The sequence below is a fragment of the Sus scrofa genome, chromosome 6 (assembly GCF_054392235.1).
Source record: "Sus scrofa isolate SSC_HxYL_T2T_F1_AM1 chromosome 6, Sscrofa_HxYL_maternal_Yorkshire_Landrace_v2.0, whole genome shotgun sequence".
Lineage (NCBI taxonomy): Eukaryota > Metazoa > Chordata > Mammalia > Artiodactyla > Suidae > Sus > Sus scrofa.
The window spans coordinates 55,161,430-55,178,508 of record NC_139388.1 but is presented as its reverse complement, the minus strand read 5'-3'; the positions used below and the strand labels follow the sequence as shown (position 1 = coordinate 55,178,508).

General features: G+C 47.4%; 1 protein-coding gene across 7 annotated transcripts in view; it reads left to right on the top strand.

Annotated features, from left to right (window-relative positions):
* The window catches only part of LOC106509492 (cell adhesion molecule CEACAM5), a 118,176-nt gene that overhangs the window by 63,012 nt on the left and 38,085 nt on the right, over nucleotides 1-17,079 (top strand). For 6 of the 7 annotated variants that reach the window (XM_084961151.1, XM_084961149.1, XM_084961153.1 and 3 more), the window contains exon 3: nucleotides 1,350-2,002. The gene's annotated coding sequence lies outside the window, so the exon portion shown is untranslated. Of the gene's footprint in view, nucleotides 1-1,349; nucleotides 2,003-17,079 lie in introns of those variants that run through there. The other variant, XM_084961154.1, reaches the window with a different exon arrangement.

The following is a 17,079-nucleotide window of genomic DNA, read 5'->3' as shown; positions in this document are numbered from 1 at the left end:
CCTCACTAGAAACCACCTTCTGCCAGCCATTGACCATGGACTTCCAGCTCCCAGAATATGAGATAAAAAGTTGTCTGTTGTTTAAGCCACCTTGTCTGTAGTATTTTATTATGGCAGCCCACGCAAACTAATACGGCAGATTAATGGGGGCTCTCAAAGCCTGGAACAACATCAATTTTTGAAGTCTAAGCGTCTTAAGAGACTACTTTATTAGAAATACAGTTACAAAGAGATTTTCATGAGGCAAAGAGTCTGATTTTCACAAGCTGCAGAAGAGGGAACATTTGCTTTCTTGTTGCTGAGATTTTTGTTACCAGCCTAAAACAGCCCAGAGTTTCAAGGCAAAGTCTTGCAATCGCATTTTTATTTTTTTATTTTTAGCACTAAGAGGAGGGAAAAGAAGCAGCTTCAACGTGGTCAAAACTTTTGCACTGTTAAAAGGAAATGGAAATAATAGGATTATTAGCAAATACAACACGAGTTTTGCATCCATCAAGATGAAGAAACAAAATAGGAGAGAAAAGTAACAATTTTAATTGAGCTATTCCAGGATGGCTGTGAACCCAGGCCAGACTTTTGGACTCAATAACCTGTCACTTTAAGCTGAATCCCACTTGGAGGCTGACAGCGATCTGCCTCAGTACAATTGCCTCACCTCTCAGAGAGTTGCATTGGAAAAACTTTTCTTGCAAAATTGAGGAGTCCGCAGTGGTGACGACTCCAGTCTTTAAGTCTTACTTGGGGCGGGTGTCTTCCCCTTAAATATGTTCATCTCTTATTTTAAAACCTTTATATCGGAGTTCCCATCGTGCTGCAGTGGTTAACGAATCCGACTAGGAACCATGAGGTTGAGGGTTCGATATCTGGCCTTGCTCGGTGGGTGAAGGATCCGGCGTTGCCATGAGCTGTGGCGTAGGCTGCAGACATGGCTTGGATCTCGCGTTGCTGTGGCTCTGGCCTAGGCCGGCAGCTACAGCTCCGATTGGACCTCTAGCCTGGGAATCTCCATATGCTGAGGAAAAGGCAAAAAGACCAAAAAAACAAAACAAAAAAACCCTTTATATGGACCTTCTTCTTTGCCACCTCTGTCTCTGTCCCTTACCCCATCCCATGCCTAATTGAGTCTGGATTACGATCAGGTGAGAAAACCGGCCTCCCAAATATCAGTTTAGATGTGTTTTGGCTGCAACAAATGGATAACCCAATTCAAAATGGTTTAAAACTCTGACATGTATTATCCTATGCAGCAAGGATTCCAATGGTGGTGCGGTTCCGTGTTGGTTAATATAGGGGCTTGGCGATTACACCAAAGACTCAGGTTCTGCATCTCTCTTCCCCGCCCTGGGCAGGTTGAATTTGGAGGCTGATTCCCTTCACGGTCCAAGATGGTCACCACCCGGGCCAATTGCAGCTTCGAAGGCGGAAAAGAGGACCAACTGTTCCTAATTTTCTTCAAGAGACAATAAAATCTTTTCCGTCGGCCTCCCAGCAGACTTCCTTGCACTTGGCATTGGCCAGAACGTGGTCACATGCCACTTGCTGGGAAAAAGAGCATCATGATTGGCTCAGCCTTTGACCAATCAGGACTTGTCTTTCCTGGAGGGCTCGGATCCTTAATTCACTGCTGCGGGCGGAGACGAAGGTGGCACTTCAGCAGCTCTAGGACTCTTGTAACAAGGAAGGCAGGGAGAAATGGGTGCTACGGCGAGGCTTTCCACCAGACTCCCATACCTGCTACATTTGAGAAGGGCATCTTGTTCTCCAAGCCCAGTTTAGAGCCCTCCCTTCCCTTAGTTGCAGCCTAGGGGTCGTCTCTCTGCATTCCTTCACAGTTAAGAGCAGCCCTTTGGAGAGGTCCCCCTGGGCGGCAGCTGGGGCCTCCAGCCAAAAGCCACAGGAATGCACCATCTTGAAAGCAGATGTTCTGGCCTTTAGTCAACCGCAGCTTCGGCCCTTACCTCGACGGAAACCTCACGAGAGACTCTGAGCCAGAACTACCCAGGTAAGCTGTTTCCGGATTGCAGAAACTGTGCTTAGTTACTGTTTTCTTTAAAGCCATGAATTCTTGGAGTAATTTGTTGTACAGCAGTAGAGACACTTGTTCACGGGGAAACTGGGTGGATTCATTAAGGGGATATGTAAACACTTGTGCTTGGCACAGGGGATAGTGTCAGTTTACATGCTACCTGGAAGTCCCATCGTGGCTCAGCAGAATCTGACTAGTATCCATGGGGACGCACGTTCAATCCCTGGCCTCGCCCTGTGGGTTAAGGATCCGATGTTGCCCTGAGCAGTGGTGTAGGTTGCAGACGCGGCTGGGATCTGATGGTTTTGTGGCTGTTGCTTAGGCCAGGGGCTACAGCTCCAATTAGACCCCTCCATATGCCTGGGAACCTCCATATGCCACAGGTGTGGCCCTAAAAAGACACAAATAAGTAAATAAATAAATAAATGCTATCGACTACTATTTCAGTTTTTACTGCAGTTTTTCAAACTTCCCCCTAAAGGCTTAAAATCAGTTTCTTTTACATGTACTTACGCCTGGCACAGTCCCTGGAAAGTAGGTGTCATTACAGTCTGAAGCAGCACTGAACAGTGGGATTAGAAGGCCAGCCACAGATGGATTTTTTTTTTTTTTTTAATTTCTGGGACTTACATTAAAAAACATGAAGATGGGAGGAAAAAAAAGCAGAATGACAGGACAATTCTTTTCACCTGTCTGCCACTCCCTACATAAATCTGGGTTCAGGTGGTCATCGTTCTGGTGGATTGAATTGATTAGTCATCGTAACTGAAGCTCAGTGCAGTTAATGTACATCAGGCTTTAAGAATCACTGGCACTTCCACCTTGAAACTTGGGTCTTACGACTTAATAGCCAAAGAATACCTGGGTGAGAATATGGGATTCTTACACATTTAGAGAGTCACTGATGTAGTGTTTCCTACCGGAAATGGGTTGTCTTGACACACTGCCATGAATAAAAATGGCTGGGTGCCACCCTCAGGAATTTCTGCCATGGGAATCAATGCTAGAAAACAACAGTAACAACAAAGGTGGGGGCTTCTCCCTTAGATTATTTTCTGTTGTTCAGAAGAAAGCCGTGACATCCTTAGCATGGCATTTGAGGTCTCTCATAGCCTGACCTCTACCAGCATTTCTCCTCTGCATTTCTGTCTTTTCTTTCATATATTCTCTGCCAGAGGATCTGGAGGCATATGCTTCACGTGTGGCTGCAGCCAAAATAGCCCCATTATTTAGCCGGGAAAATATCATTATGACTTAACAGCATCGCGTTTAGTTGCGGGAACTCCACAGCCATCCTTTACTCTGCCGCCTGAATGTAAGGATACTGCTGAGGTCTCTGCATCCACAAACCCCTAAGCAATGGCCCCTAGGCAGCATTGGAGAGATGTTTAATTGGTATGGAAGGGGAGGTCCCATTGTGGCTCAGAGGTAATGAACCTGAGTAGTATTCATGAGGACGTGGGTTCTATCCCTGGCCTTGCTCAGGAGGTTAAGGATCTGGTGTTGCTGCCCATTGCTGTACCTGTGGCATAGGCCAGACTCGACCTCTAGCCTGGGAACCTCCGTATGCTGCAGGTGTGGCCCTAAAAAGACAAAAAGAAATTTATTTTAATTGGTGTAGGTATATGGATAGCTGGGTTACTTTGCTATACAGCAGAAATTGACAGAACATTGTAAATCAACTATAATAAAAAATAAAATAATGGAGTTCCCATCATGGCTCAGCGGAAACGAATCCGACTAGGAACCATGAGGATGCAAGTTCAATCTCTGGCCTTGTTCAGTGGGTTAAGGATCCAGCATTGCCCTGAGCTGTGGTGTAGGTCGCAGACTCGGCTCGGATCCCATGTCGCTGTGACTGTGGTGTAGGCAGGCAGCTACAGCTCTGATTAGACCCCTAGCCTGGGAACCTCCATATGCCTGGGTGCAGCCCTAAAAAGCAAAAATAATAATAATAATAATAAATAATAATAATAAAATAAGAAACCTGCAAACAAAAAAATCAGTACAGAAGGCACACAATATGTCAGAGAGAGATTTTTCTGACTCCTGTGTGTGTATCAGGATCATGAGCAGAGGTTTGTGGACATACAGGTACCTGGGCTTCCGACCAGAGCCACTAAGTTGGTCTTGCTGGGGTTTCTGCGTTTGGGGAGGAAGTTCCACAGATGATTCTAATGTGGGAACCATTGAGTTTGTAAAAAGTGGATCAGTAGAGACTAGAACTGCATATGAACTAGGGCAAGTTTGTAGAGGAGGGGCCATGCGCCATACTATGAAGTTTGAAGGAAAGATATGCCTGATGAAGTAAAAGAAAAAAAAAAAAAAAAAAGCAGGAGTTCCCCAGTGGCTCAGTAGGTTAAGGATCTGGTGTTGTCGCTGCTATGATGCAGGTTTGATTCCTTGCCTGGGAGCTTCTGCCTGCTGTGGGTGCAGCCAACAAAAAAAAAGCAAAAGAGCAGACACTGAAGTCAAGGTGCAGTCAGGAGACCAGCTTTTTGAATAGATGGTTTACACGACAGTGATACCTGATAACTGTGGATCTGGTGTGGCAGGGCCAGATCACGGGGGACTTTGAAAATGCATGCAGACCCCAACAGACAGCAGAGGCCGACAGTCTTGGAGATGGTGCCTCACTGAATCTTGTTGTTATGGCAACACATGATCAGGAAGCGAGGAGCTTGTTTATGAAAATGCGGAAGGCCTCATCCATTCAAAAAAATTTCTTTGAAGCCTTTCTTGAGAAATGTATTAATTAAAGAATTGTGGAATTGGAGTTCCCGTTGTGGCGCAGTGGTTAACGAATCCAACTAGGAACCATGAGGTTGCGGGTTCGGTCCCTGCCGTTGCTCAGTGGGTTGACGATCCAGCGTTGCCGTTGCTGTGAGCTGTGGTGTAGGTTGCAAACGCGGCTCGGATCCCGCGTTGCTGTGGCTGTGGCGTAGGCCGGCGACTATAGCTCCGATTGGACCCCTAGCCTGGGAACCTCCATATGCCGCGGGAGCGGCCCAAGAAATAGCAAAAAAAGAGATTAAAAAAAAGAATTGTGGAATTTTAGGAGTTCCCTGGTGGTCTAGCAGTTAAGGATCCAGGATTGTCAACGAATCATGGAATTTTAGAGCTAAAAAGTACATACTTGTCCTTTGCTCTTAAGTAGAATTCTATAGAAAATGAGTTCCCCATTGGAAAAAAGAAGTGGTTCCATGATTAAATGAATTTTCTTTGGCGGGGGTAGGGGGGCTTCCCACTGTGGCTCAGCAGGTTAAGAACCTGATGTCGTGTCTGTGAGGATGCTGGTTTGATCCCTGGCCTCCCTCAGTGGGTTGAAGATCCAGTGTTGCTACAGGCTGCGGTGTATGTCACAGATGTGGCTTGGATCTGGTGTTGCTGTGGTGTAGGCTGGTAGCTGCAGCTCCGATTCAGCCCCTAGCCTGGAAACTTCCATATGTCACAGGTGCAACCGTAAAAAGAAAATTACTACTGAGATGCTTTACATTCTTTTCTTCATACGAAGCCTTCCAAACCCAGTGTGTATTTTACACTCGTAGTGCATCTCAAAGCAGACCGCTGGCATCTCAAAAGTGCTCACTAGCCACCAGTTCTGAAGTGTCCATGGTAAAGCAGAATCAGAGTGGTTTGGAGCCTGGCTCAAGGGCACACAGCAGGGCCCAGCTCTGCATTCTTCTGGGCTGATGTTTCCCTTCGAGTGAGGCCCAACCCACAGCATGTTCTAAGCAACTGCTCTCAAGTTCTCGATAATTTGAGAACATTCGAGAATTGCCTGGGGGAGCTTGTTAAAATGAAGATCCCAGCTGTACTGCAGACTTATAGCATCAGAACCTCTGGGGATGGAAGTCAGGAATCTGCATGAACAAACTTCTCTGGGTTCTGATGCACGTCTGTAGGGCACACCTGGAGGACCACTGCTTCCAGACACATTGGAGTCTCTTGGGGGAGCTTCTTAAAATTCCAGTGCCCAGCCTGCAGCCCTGATCAGCCAAATCATAATCTCTAAAGCTAGAGCAGGATATCGATATACTTTTAAAAATCCACCTTATTAAAGTAAAATTGGGGAGTTCCTGTCATGGAGCAGCGGAGACGAATCTGACTAGGAATCATGAGGTTGCGGGTTCGATCCCTGGGTTAAGTGGGTTAAGGATCTGGCATTGCTATGAGCTGTGGTGTAGGCTGCAGATAGTGCTCGGATCTGGCGTTGCTGTGGCTCTGGCGTAGGCCGGCGGCAACAGCTCCAATTTGATCCCTAGCTTGGGAACCTCCATATGCCACAGGAGCAGCCCTGGAAAAGGCAAAAAAACAAAAAAAGAAAAAAAGTAAAATTTGCATCCATTAAAATGCACCTGTGATGAGTGTAAATTTTGATATATTTGACCCTTGAAACCATCACTACTGTCAAGATACAGAACATTTTGTGACCCCAAAAGTTTCCTCTGTGCCTCTTTGCAGTTAATCCCCCCACCCTCGGCAAGGACAGATTGGCCTTTAAAAAAATGGACTAGATCTGTGTCTCTCAGCATTTCTTTATCAGTGGGTTCACAGTAAATGCACTCTTTTGAGTACATTTTGAACACTCATTTCATTCCGTGTGTTTTCGAAATTCAGCCACGTGGTTGCACATCTCAGTATTTCCTTCCTTTTTATTGCTGGGTACAGTTGACCTTGAACATGCTTGAACCGAGTGGGGCCATGTGCACACAGGTGTTTTTCACTAAGCAGATGGGAACATCTGTTCTGAACCTCACACGTTTCATTTTGAAGCGCCTCTCTTTACATAGGCATGTGGTGAACGATATTTCATATAAAACCAATGTGTTGGCTTTCTTACAGTATTGGTGTTTTTTTTTTTTTTAACTTGGCGTTCAAAGAATTACATAACCACATGCCCTGCCTCCCCTCCCCTCCCCCACCCAAATAATTGAAGAAACGGTGTGTCAGCCTAAACTTACAGGGAAGTGATTTTTTTTTTATGTTGACATTGTTTCTAATACTGTATAATGCATATGACAATCACACATGTATGTCGTAAAAATTTATAGACTGGGAAGTCCCCTTGTGGCACAGCGGGTTAAGGAGAGGACGTTGTCACAGTTGTGGTATGGGTTCGATCCACGGCTTGGGAACTTCCCATATGCTATAAGTGCAGCCAAAAAAAATAAATAAATAAATGTATAGGCTAGGCTACCGTAAAGCAACCATATTGCTGCTGCTTCATTATCGATGCACAAATTGTTATACTTGTAAATGAATATGAATTTCTTTTTCTCGTTATCTTTATTTTTGATGTCTAGTGTTAGTGATACGAATAATATCTGCAGATCCTACGTCGACGTAGGTACTGACAGGTGATTCATCTTGCAAACAGACAACATAAGCTTACAGTACCAATAAATACAGTACAGTATCATAAATATATTTTTTCTTCCTTATGTTTCTTTTTCACTTTTTAGGGCTACACTTGCGGCACATGGAGGTTCCCAGGCTAGGGGTCCAATCGGAGCTACAGCCACAGCAATGCGGGATCCGAGCCGCATCTGCGACCCACACCACAGCTCACGGCAATGCTGGATCATCAACCCACTGAGCAAGGCCAGGGATCGAACCTGCAACCTCATGGTTCCTAGTCGGATTCGTTTCCGCTGTGCCACAACGGGAACTCCTCCTCATGATTTTCTTAACATTTTTTTTTTTCTCTAGCTTACTTTCTGGTAAGAATATAGTATGTAATACACATAACCTACAGAATATGTATTAATCAACTGTTTCTGTTAGTAGTTCAGTTTTCAGGAAGCCAAAACTTATACATGGATTTTTGACTGCATGGGGGCGGGGGGTCCACTAATCCCCATGTTGTTTGTGGGTCACCCGTCTTCCCTTGTGTGGAGGTACCACGGCTCTTATCCACTCATCAGTATTTGAAAGTCTCCCCAACGGAGTTCATTTCCAGTGGATAAACAAGGTCGCAAAGTCTTGCTCTGAACTTGGAGCTTTTAATCTGTAAGCCTGCAATCCTATACATGTATAGTCTTTGAAGTATGATTCTGACGCCTTCAAGTACTGAATGTGACAGATTCTGGAATGAGTGATGGGGTCTAGCCTGTGCCCTGCAAAACATAGTTCTCCCAGCCAGTGTGCCTGCCTCGTGGTTTGGGGATACAAACGAGAAGGCTGCAGCCGTGACTTTGTCCCCGATCTTCCCTTTTCCTGGAGCAGCACCCTCCCCACTTTCTCCAGGCGTCCCAAGGATGCCCACTGGTTTCTGTTCTCAGCCCCCAGCTCCTCTTCCGCAGAGAGCTGGTGAGAACCCTAACAAGTCTGGCCAAGGGACTTGTTTGTTCTGGTGGTTTAGATTGTGCTGCCCTCTGCTCTTCTTCCAGAGGCTTAGTGATCCCCCCCCCCCCGCCAATGGTCTCTCTATTCCCCCCAAGCTCCAGTCCATCCTCCACCAAATTCTTCTTGGTGCTGGGCTGCGACCTTGTCAGTTGGCCGGTAACAGGAACCGTTATTCCACTCCACCCTGCTGCACCTTGCCAAGCTCTCCTCTGGAAGCTGACTTTGGGGGATGCACCCCCTCCATCTAGTTCTTTCTACTCCCTTTTCTCACCCTGTGAACGTGTGAACCAGATGCCCCTGCCTCGCCTAACTCTGTTGGATGTGCTCTGTGGGAATGGTGCCGCCTGGTGGTGGAGGTGTGTATTTGGGTTGAGGCCTTGGGTAGGATGGGTGTCTGTTTGGACAGGGCTGAGGGGTTGGGTCTTCTATCTCTGGGGGGTGCCAGAGACCAGACCCCACCCTGTTACAGCTCCTTTTACTGTGGCTGCCACGTGGGAAGACTGGATTACTGACTAGTGTCAGCTCCCTGCTGGGCAGGTGAGGACCTGGCCCTGGGTGGGGCTGGGAGGGTTTCCTCTCTTGATAAGAAGGAAGTAAATTGGGCTCCCACAGGAGATCACAGCTCCTTGGCCTTGGGCCTGCTTCCCTGGGCTGCCACCTGCCCCAGGCAAGCCACGTCCACTGGCCCACTGTTGATAGTTTCTTTTGGTGGAATTGGTTCTCTGAATGGCTCTTAGAAAGCTTCTCAGTTTGTTTGTTTATTTATTTATTTGCTTTTGAGGCTCGCGCCTGCTGCATATGGAAGTTCCCAGGCTAGGGGTCGAATCAGAGCTACAGCTACCAGCCTACACCACAGCCATAGCAACACAGGATCCAAGCCGTGTCTGCGACCTACACCACAGCTCATGGCACACTGGATCCTTAACCCACTGAGTGAGGCCAAGAGTTGAACCCACAACCTCATGGTTCCTAGTCGGATTTGCTTCTGTTGCGCCACAATGGGAAGTCCAGAAACTTCTCAGTTTAGAGGGCATCCAGCTGAAGGCTCAGGATGCTCTCCATCTCTGCAGAAGGATAAGGTTTTGGGAAAGAGCCCCCGATAATCCATACCTCTTCCTTCCTTGGAAATACAAACCTTGATTTTTATTTTTAAATTATTATTTAATTTATGTTTTGAAATAGAGTTGATTCACAATGTTGTGTTAATTTCTGCTGTTCAGCACATGATTCATTTATATGCATTCTTTTTTCATACTCTTTTCCGTTATGGTTTGTCACCGGAGACTGACTATAGTTAGTTCCTGGTGCTATAGAGTGGGACCTGGTTGTTTATCCATCCTGTACATAATAGTATTGCATCTGCTAACCCCAGACTCCCAGTCCATCTCTCTCCATCCCCCTCCTCCTTAGCAACCACAGGTCTGTTCTCAATGTCTGTGAATCTGTTTCTGCTTCGAAGATAAGTTCATTTGTGTCATATTTTAGATGCCGCATGTTAGTGATGTCACGTGCTATTTGTCTTCGTCTGCCTGACTTCACTTAGTACGATCATCTTTAGGCCCATCCACGTTGCTGCAAATGGCATTCCTTCATTCTTTTTTCTGGCTGAGAAGTATTCCATCATGTATATGCACTGCATCTTCTTTATCCGTTCATCTGCCCATGGATGTTTAGGTTGTTTCTATGTCTTGGCTGTTGACGGTTGTTTCTTGGCTATTGTGGATAGTGCCACAGTGAACACAGAGGTGCATGTGTCTCTTTGAATTTAAGTTGTGTCTGGATATGTGCCCAAGACTGGGATTGATGCATCACATGGTGGTTCTTTTTTTAGTTTTTTGAGGACCCTCCATTCTGTTTTCCGTAGTGGCTGCACCAGTTTACATTCCCAGCAACAGTGTAGGAGGGTTGCCTTTTCTCCACACCCTCTCCAGCATTTGTTACTTGCAGACTTTTAAATGATGGCCCTTCTGACAGGTGTGAGGTGGCACCTCACCGTGGTTTGATTTGCATTTCTCTGATGATTAGTGATGTTGAGCATCTTTTCATGTGCCCGTGGGCATCTGTATGTCGTCTTTGGAGAAATGTCTCTTTAGGTCTTCTGCCCATTTTTTGACTGGGTTGTTTGTTTTTTGATATTGAGTTGTGTGAGCTCTTTGTATATTTGAGATATCAACCCCTGGTTGGTTATGTCATTTGCAAATATTTTCTCCCATTCTGTAGGTTGTCTTTTTGTTTTGTTTGTGGTTTCCTTTGCTTTACAAAAGCTCGTGAGTCCCATTTGTTTATTTTTGCTTTTATTTTTATTGCCTTGGGAGACTGACTTAAGAAAACATTGGTATGATTTATGTCAGAGACTGTGTTGCCTATGCTCTCTTCTAGGAGTTTTATGGTGTCATGTCTTACATTTGTCTTTAAGTCACTTCGAGGTTGCTTTTGTGTATGGTGTGACGGTGTGTTCCAACTTCATTGATTTACATGCAGCTGTCCAGCTTTCCCAATACCACTTGCGAAAGAGACTGTCTTTTCTCCAGTGTATATTCCTGCTTCCTTTATTGAAAATTTTTTTTTTTTTTTGCCTTTTTGTCTTTTCTAGGGCCGCACCCATGGCATATGGAGATTCCCAGGCAAGGGGTCGAATCAGAGCTATAGCTACCAGCCTCTGCTAGGGCCACAGCAACTCAGGATCCGAGCCACATCTGTGACCTACACCACAGCTCACAGCAACGCCAGTTCCTTAACCCACTGAGCAAGGCCAGAGATCGAACCCGCAACCTCATGGTTCCTAGTTGGATTTGTTAACCACTGCGCTACAATGGGAACTCCCCTTTATTGAAGATTAATTGACCATAGGCTTGTGGGTTTTTGCTGAGCTCTCCATTCTGTTCCATTGATCCGTATGTCTGTCTGTGTGCCAATACCATACTGTTTTGATTGCTGTAGCTTTGCAGTTAAGCCTTGATCTTTAAGTAGACACTGGACCAGCAAAAATTACACTATGTTCCTCTTACCTAAGTGTGGCCATGTGACTACATTTTGGCCTGTAGACACAAGTAGAACTGTTGTATGGGACTTGCAGAGATTGGCCTTAAGGAGAGTTTCTCCAACCCCTTCTTGCTATGCACTACTGACTGGAATGTGGGCATGATGGCTGGAGCTCCAGCAGCCATCTTGAATCACAAGTTATGTGCTGAAGATAACAATAATATGAAAGGAGCCTGGGTCCTCATCATTATGAAGCTGCCATAGGAGCCCTGGATGCCCTACCTCCATATTCCATTGAGATAAGAGCAAAATAAACTTCTACCCTATTTAATTCATTTGATTTGGGTGTTTTTCGTTACTTGCAGCTGAACCTAATCTTGACAAAATGCTCTCTCATTGGAGGAGAAATTCAGGGTACATCTGTCAAGGCAAGTTATCTCTTGAAATTCTTTTGAGGCCACATGGCAGGAATCTAGCTGTAAGTAGTTGAAGGAAAATGGGAAATTTGCTATAAGGGAATTCCAAGATAACAATGGGCTGTGCCTCGGGGACACCCAGAACCAGAGGCTCAAACACCGGCAGGGATTTGCTGTCTTTCCCTTTCATAACCGCCTCATTCTCTCTTCTTACAGCCTGGTTTTCTCCACGGAGGCCCTGAACATAGTTACTCACAGCCCCTAAGCTCTCTCACAGTTTTGGCCACCCAAAGGGAACCGGATTCCCTCAAGCTCCCTTGACTTTGAGTCCCGAGTGAGCAGAGATGCAGTCCCGTGTTTCAGGAGGGCCAGTGGTGTCCTGGGGGGCCTCTGACCACCGGGAGGCTCTCAGCTTCCCTGCCTTGAGCCTCCCAAGGCACGCCCACTGCAATCTCTAGCTCTCTCTCCAACCTCACCCCCGCCTGCTTCCTTTTTGCCAGTTTCTCTTGTCCTGATTGTGCTAAATGAAACAATCACTCAGCCAACAAAATCTAGGGCCGCTGGACAAATTGAACAATGGGAGGAAGTGTTGCTGACATCATATGGGCTGGAATAAAAGCATGACCAAACTGCTTATTCCTGAGACCACTGAGCTCAGTTTCTCAGTAAGACCCACGCAGTGAGCTGACCTGAACACAGGGTGAAGGATGGAGGCCGGCCTGTGGGTTGCGTAGCCCAGAGGTTGAGCACACTGTCACAGAGCCAGCCGGCCTGAGCTCAAGTCCTGCCTTCACCTCTAGCCAGCTTTGAGCCCTGGGCAAGTTATTGTTCTTCCTCCTCACAGGTTCTCTCTTTAATGGAGGCATCATAATAGAAGCTACCTCATAGGGTTGTTAGGAATAATAGTCCTAGGACAGTGCCCCGTAGGTGGTGAATGGCTCGGTTTGGGGTGCTCCTGAGGCACAACAGTCAAAGTATCAACGCTTGTGCAGCATCTGTCTGCTGGTTTCCAATCCCAGTCCCTCCACCTGCTGGTGGGCGGCTCTGGCTTTGACAGAGCACCTGCCTGCATCTCCATTTTCTCCTTGGAGAGCAAGGAGAGTGCTTTGAGGGCCGAATGAGATGGGATCCTAGGATGCGTTGCAGTGGAGACTGAGTGAGGGCTTGCCAGATGGTCATTATCAGGGCTCTTACCGCCTCCGCCCCTTCAGTGGCTGCTGGAGTCCACCAGCTTGGTTGAGCTGTTGGAGATTCAGGAATGCCAGCTTGCTGTTAAGCATCAGTAGCTTGAAATCAGCCTTGGCAGGAGTATGCGGTGCCAGAAAGTGACAAGCACAACAAATTGGGGCTTTTCCTTTTTTTTTTTTTTTTTTTTTTTAGCAAGAACTGGTTTATTAGCACACCATTGCCCCCTGCTCCATGGTTCCCAAACATCCTTCTCTCTTGCCCACCTCCCTGCTAAGACCCAGAACAATCCACTGCCTGCTGCAAGCTGCTGCATACAGACCCTCAGGCCCCCTGTAGGAATGTGACTTTGTCACCTTTGTTCTGCCCGGCCCCCAGCACCTGTGGTGACCACATCTCTTCACCCTGTCACCCTCAGCCCTCCCACACTTTGGAGTCCCCTCCAGCTCCTGTCTCTCATACCCCCCATCCAGTCGGTCATCACATCCTGTTAGCTCTACCTCTGGAATATCTTCAGACTCTCCCATTGCTTTCCCCGGGCCTGGAAAGGTGCTTAGGTTGAGCCGGTCCACAGACAAGACCTCCACACACCCCAAGGGGGCAGGCTTCTGGGTCCTGAACTTCTGCTTCTGTCTTGGGTGACCAGCTTCCCTGCAATCCAGCCCCTCTGGAATGCACTGGCGTCTGACAGAGTGCGGTGAGATTTCCCAGTACATGTAACGGACAATGAAAAGGAAATTTAATTTTCGTTTTAGAAAGGAAAGGTGCTTAGGCGAATCGCTTCACAGGTCAGCCAAGTAGACTGCCAAGGTAGAGAAACGAGAATGAGAGAGGCACAGGCTTATAAAATTTTCCTGTCCTGGGCAAGAGGCTGCAAATTTGGGGGGGGAAAAAAAAGTTATTGTAAATGCAAAATTAAATGAGTGCCCTTCACATTTTTAAATTTTTTATTAATTTATTTTTTAAAAACTCCATGAACTTTGTTACATTGATAGTTGTACAGCGATAATCACAACCCAATTTTAAAGCATTTCCATCCCAAACCCCCAACCCACCCCCCACCCCCACATTGTGGGTGTTTTTAAATTATAATTTTCCCCTTTGAAATCGTTTGGCTCAAAAGACATGGCAGAAATAGGACCAAGAGTTCCTGTGGACACACTTCACTTGCTGTGGTGCTTTTACTCACAGCACTTGTGAGGCCACATGTGTGGCTCGCTTTTCTCACGACTGTCTCTGATTCTCCAACGCCAACAAACTAGCGTGTCCTGCAGTTCAGCTCCGACACTAACCCTCCCGGAGTCAGGGTCAGACACTACGGGTTAGGGGCTCAGTCCTGCAAGACCGCCTTCACTTCAGACGCCAGTAGCAAGCCTGGGGTCCCCAAGTTCCCAGAACTTCTCTCGGACTCGGCTACAAAGCTGGGGGCGCTGGTTTCCCCAGCTCCCTCTCTTTCAGGTGCAGTCATTTACCAGAACAGCTCAGAAAACTCAGGGAAGCACTTGCAGTTTCTTTTCTGTCTGTCTGTCTTTTTTTTAAATGCAACTCAGGAATAGCCAAATAGAAGAGGTGTATAAGGTAGGGGTGTGTGTCTGTGTGTCTGTGTCTAGAGTTTCTGTGCCCTGTCGGGGAGCACCATCCTCCCAGAACCTCTGTGTTTTCACCAACCCCTAAGCTCTCTGAACCCTGCCATTTAGGGTTTTTATGGACGTTTCATTACACAGGCATGACTCATCGCCATCACTGACCACAGGTGATTAATCCAGCCTCCACCTGTCTCTCCTCTCCCCTCAGGTCCAGGGTAGGATGAGGCTGAAAGTTCCAACCCCTTAATCTTGCCTCTCTGGTGCCCAGCCCCCATCCTGAAGCCATCCAGGGGCCCCCAAGGACCATTCACCTCGCTAACCTACAAAAGACCTCTTGCTTGGTAGAGTCCAAGGCTGGGTTTCAGGAGCTGTGTGCCAGGAACTGGGGTCCAAGACCAAACAGTTTTTATTGTATCACACCCAGCTGCCCTCCTGCGCTTGTATTTTACATAACAAGAGCCCTGTGTCAAAATCAGGAAACTGATGTTAGAACAATGCTGTCAATTCAGGTGCAGACCTTATCACATTGTTTTTTAAAAAAACTTTATAAAGTACCTAAAAGCCCACAAAAAACGAAAGCATGAAAAACCCCTTTCAAGAGAGGGTGAAACTGTAGGTAAAATGCACAGAACAGGATGGATTTCTAGGAAACTGGCTGCTGGGTGCCAGTTTTAGGCAGAATCCCCAGCAGCTGCAGGCAGCTAGACCCTGGAGTCAAGTACCAGATCCGTGCAGTGCCTGACTGAAGTGCCTCACCATCCAGCCCATCTGTCTGTCTGTGCGTAGCAGTTGGATACCATTTCTGATCCACCTTTTTTTTTTTTTTTTTTTTTTTTTTCCTGCTTTTTAGGGCCTCACCCAGGCATATGGAGGTTCCCAGGCTAGGGGTTGAATGAGAGCTGCAGCTGCCGGCCTCCACCACAGCCACAGCCACGCCAGATCCTTAACCCACTGAGCGAGGGCAGGGATTGAACCTGCAACCTCATGGTTCCTAGTCGGGATTCGTTTCCGCTGCACCATGACGGGAACTCCCCGATCCACTTGTTGATGACAAAAATGCAGTTGTTTTTAAGAGCAAATTGGTTTTCAAGAATGAAGTTACTGTTTTGAGACCAAAGTGAAATGACATGTCAGGTCGTCATTATCCGCATCTGTGGTTGCTGAGAAGTATTAGGTGGTGTCTCTAACCTGGAGGAAGCAGAGCAGACGGAGGACATAACACAACCACACCTTCAAGATGCCACCCAGGCTCCAGACATGATTTCAGCTGGCCAAACAAACGGAAAAACAGACTCCAGCAGGGATGAGGGCCCCGGGACCAAGATAATTTAAGGAGCTCTTAAACCTCAAAATAGACCCAAAAGGACTGTCCAAGTTCACACTAAGGACCTCAGTCCTGCTTCCCTTTCCTAAGCCCCCCTTCTCCTTTTTCCTTGAGTCTAAGTGACCTATCATGGGAAACCCTAACTACAAAAAAGCCCTTGCAGAGTTCCCATCGTGGCGCAGTGGTTAACAAATCCAACTAGGAACCATGAGGTTGAGGGTTCGATCCCTGGCCTTGCTCAGAGGGTTAAGGATCCGGCGTTGCTGTGAGCTGTGGTGTGGGTCACAGACGCGGCTCGGATCCCACGTTGCTGTGGCTCTGGCATAGGCCGGTGGCTACAGCTCCGATTTGACCCCTAGCCTGGGAATCTCCATATGCCGCGGGAGCGGCTCAAGAAAAGGCAGAGACAAAAAAAAAAAAAAAGCCCTCGCCCCAATAGCGGGGCACCGAGTTCTCTCTGCTCATGGCTCCCCACCGTTCTCTTGGTCAATAAACCTGCTTGGGCTCTCAGTGCTCCAGCCTGTTTCTCTGCAGTCCTACCAATAAGGACTTAGTAGCCCAGCTGCAGGGAGGCTCTATGGGGGGCTCGGGTTGAACAATTAGAGGGTGAAAAAGCAGCTATGTGGCGGGGCTGTTTCGGTGGAATATGCAGAGTTGGTGAGCATCGTCCGAGAGTGTTGGGTCTGAGCAAAGCTACTGTCTGCTGCTATTGAAATAGCTCTCTGAGGACCTTGGGGCACTGGCTCTTGCCTGGTGACGGCGACTCTTTTCCAGACGGGGGCGGGGTGGGGCGGGAGCCTCTGCAGCCTGGAGGAAGAGCGCCCTGCCCTCGGTGGCTCCGTCGTTTCCTAGCAACGTGCTCTAGCAACAGGCACGTCAGCGTTTCGCAGGTGGGCAGCTGGTCGTGGCTTGTGCTTGGTTAATCCGCCTCTCCCCAGAACCAGCTTGTAGAAGGGTGCTATTTACAATAGTGCCGTAAGTCTGTCATTAATTTGGAGAAGGTTCTTCCTTTTTTTTTTTTTTTTTTTTTTTTTTTTTTGCGCTTTAGAAGGCCACACCTGCCGAATCTGGAGGTTCCCAGGCTAGGGGTCGAACTGGAGCTACAGCTGTCCGCATACACCACAGCCACAGCCACGCCAGATCGGAGCCATGTTGCTCATGGCAACACTGGATCCTTAACCCACTGAGCGAGGCCAGCAATGGAACCCACGT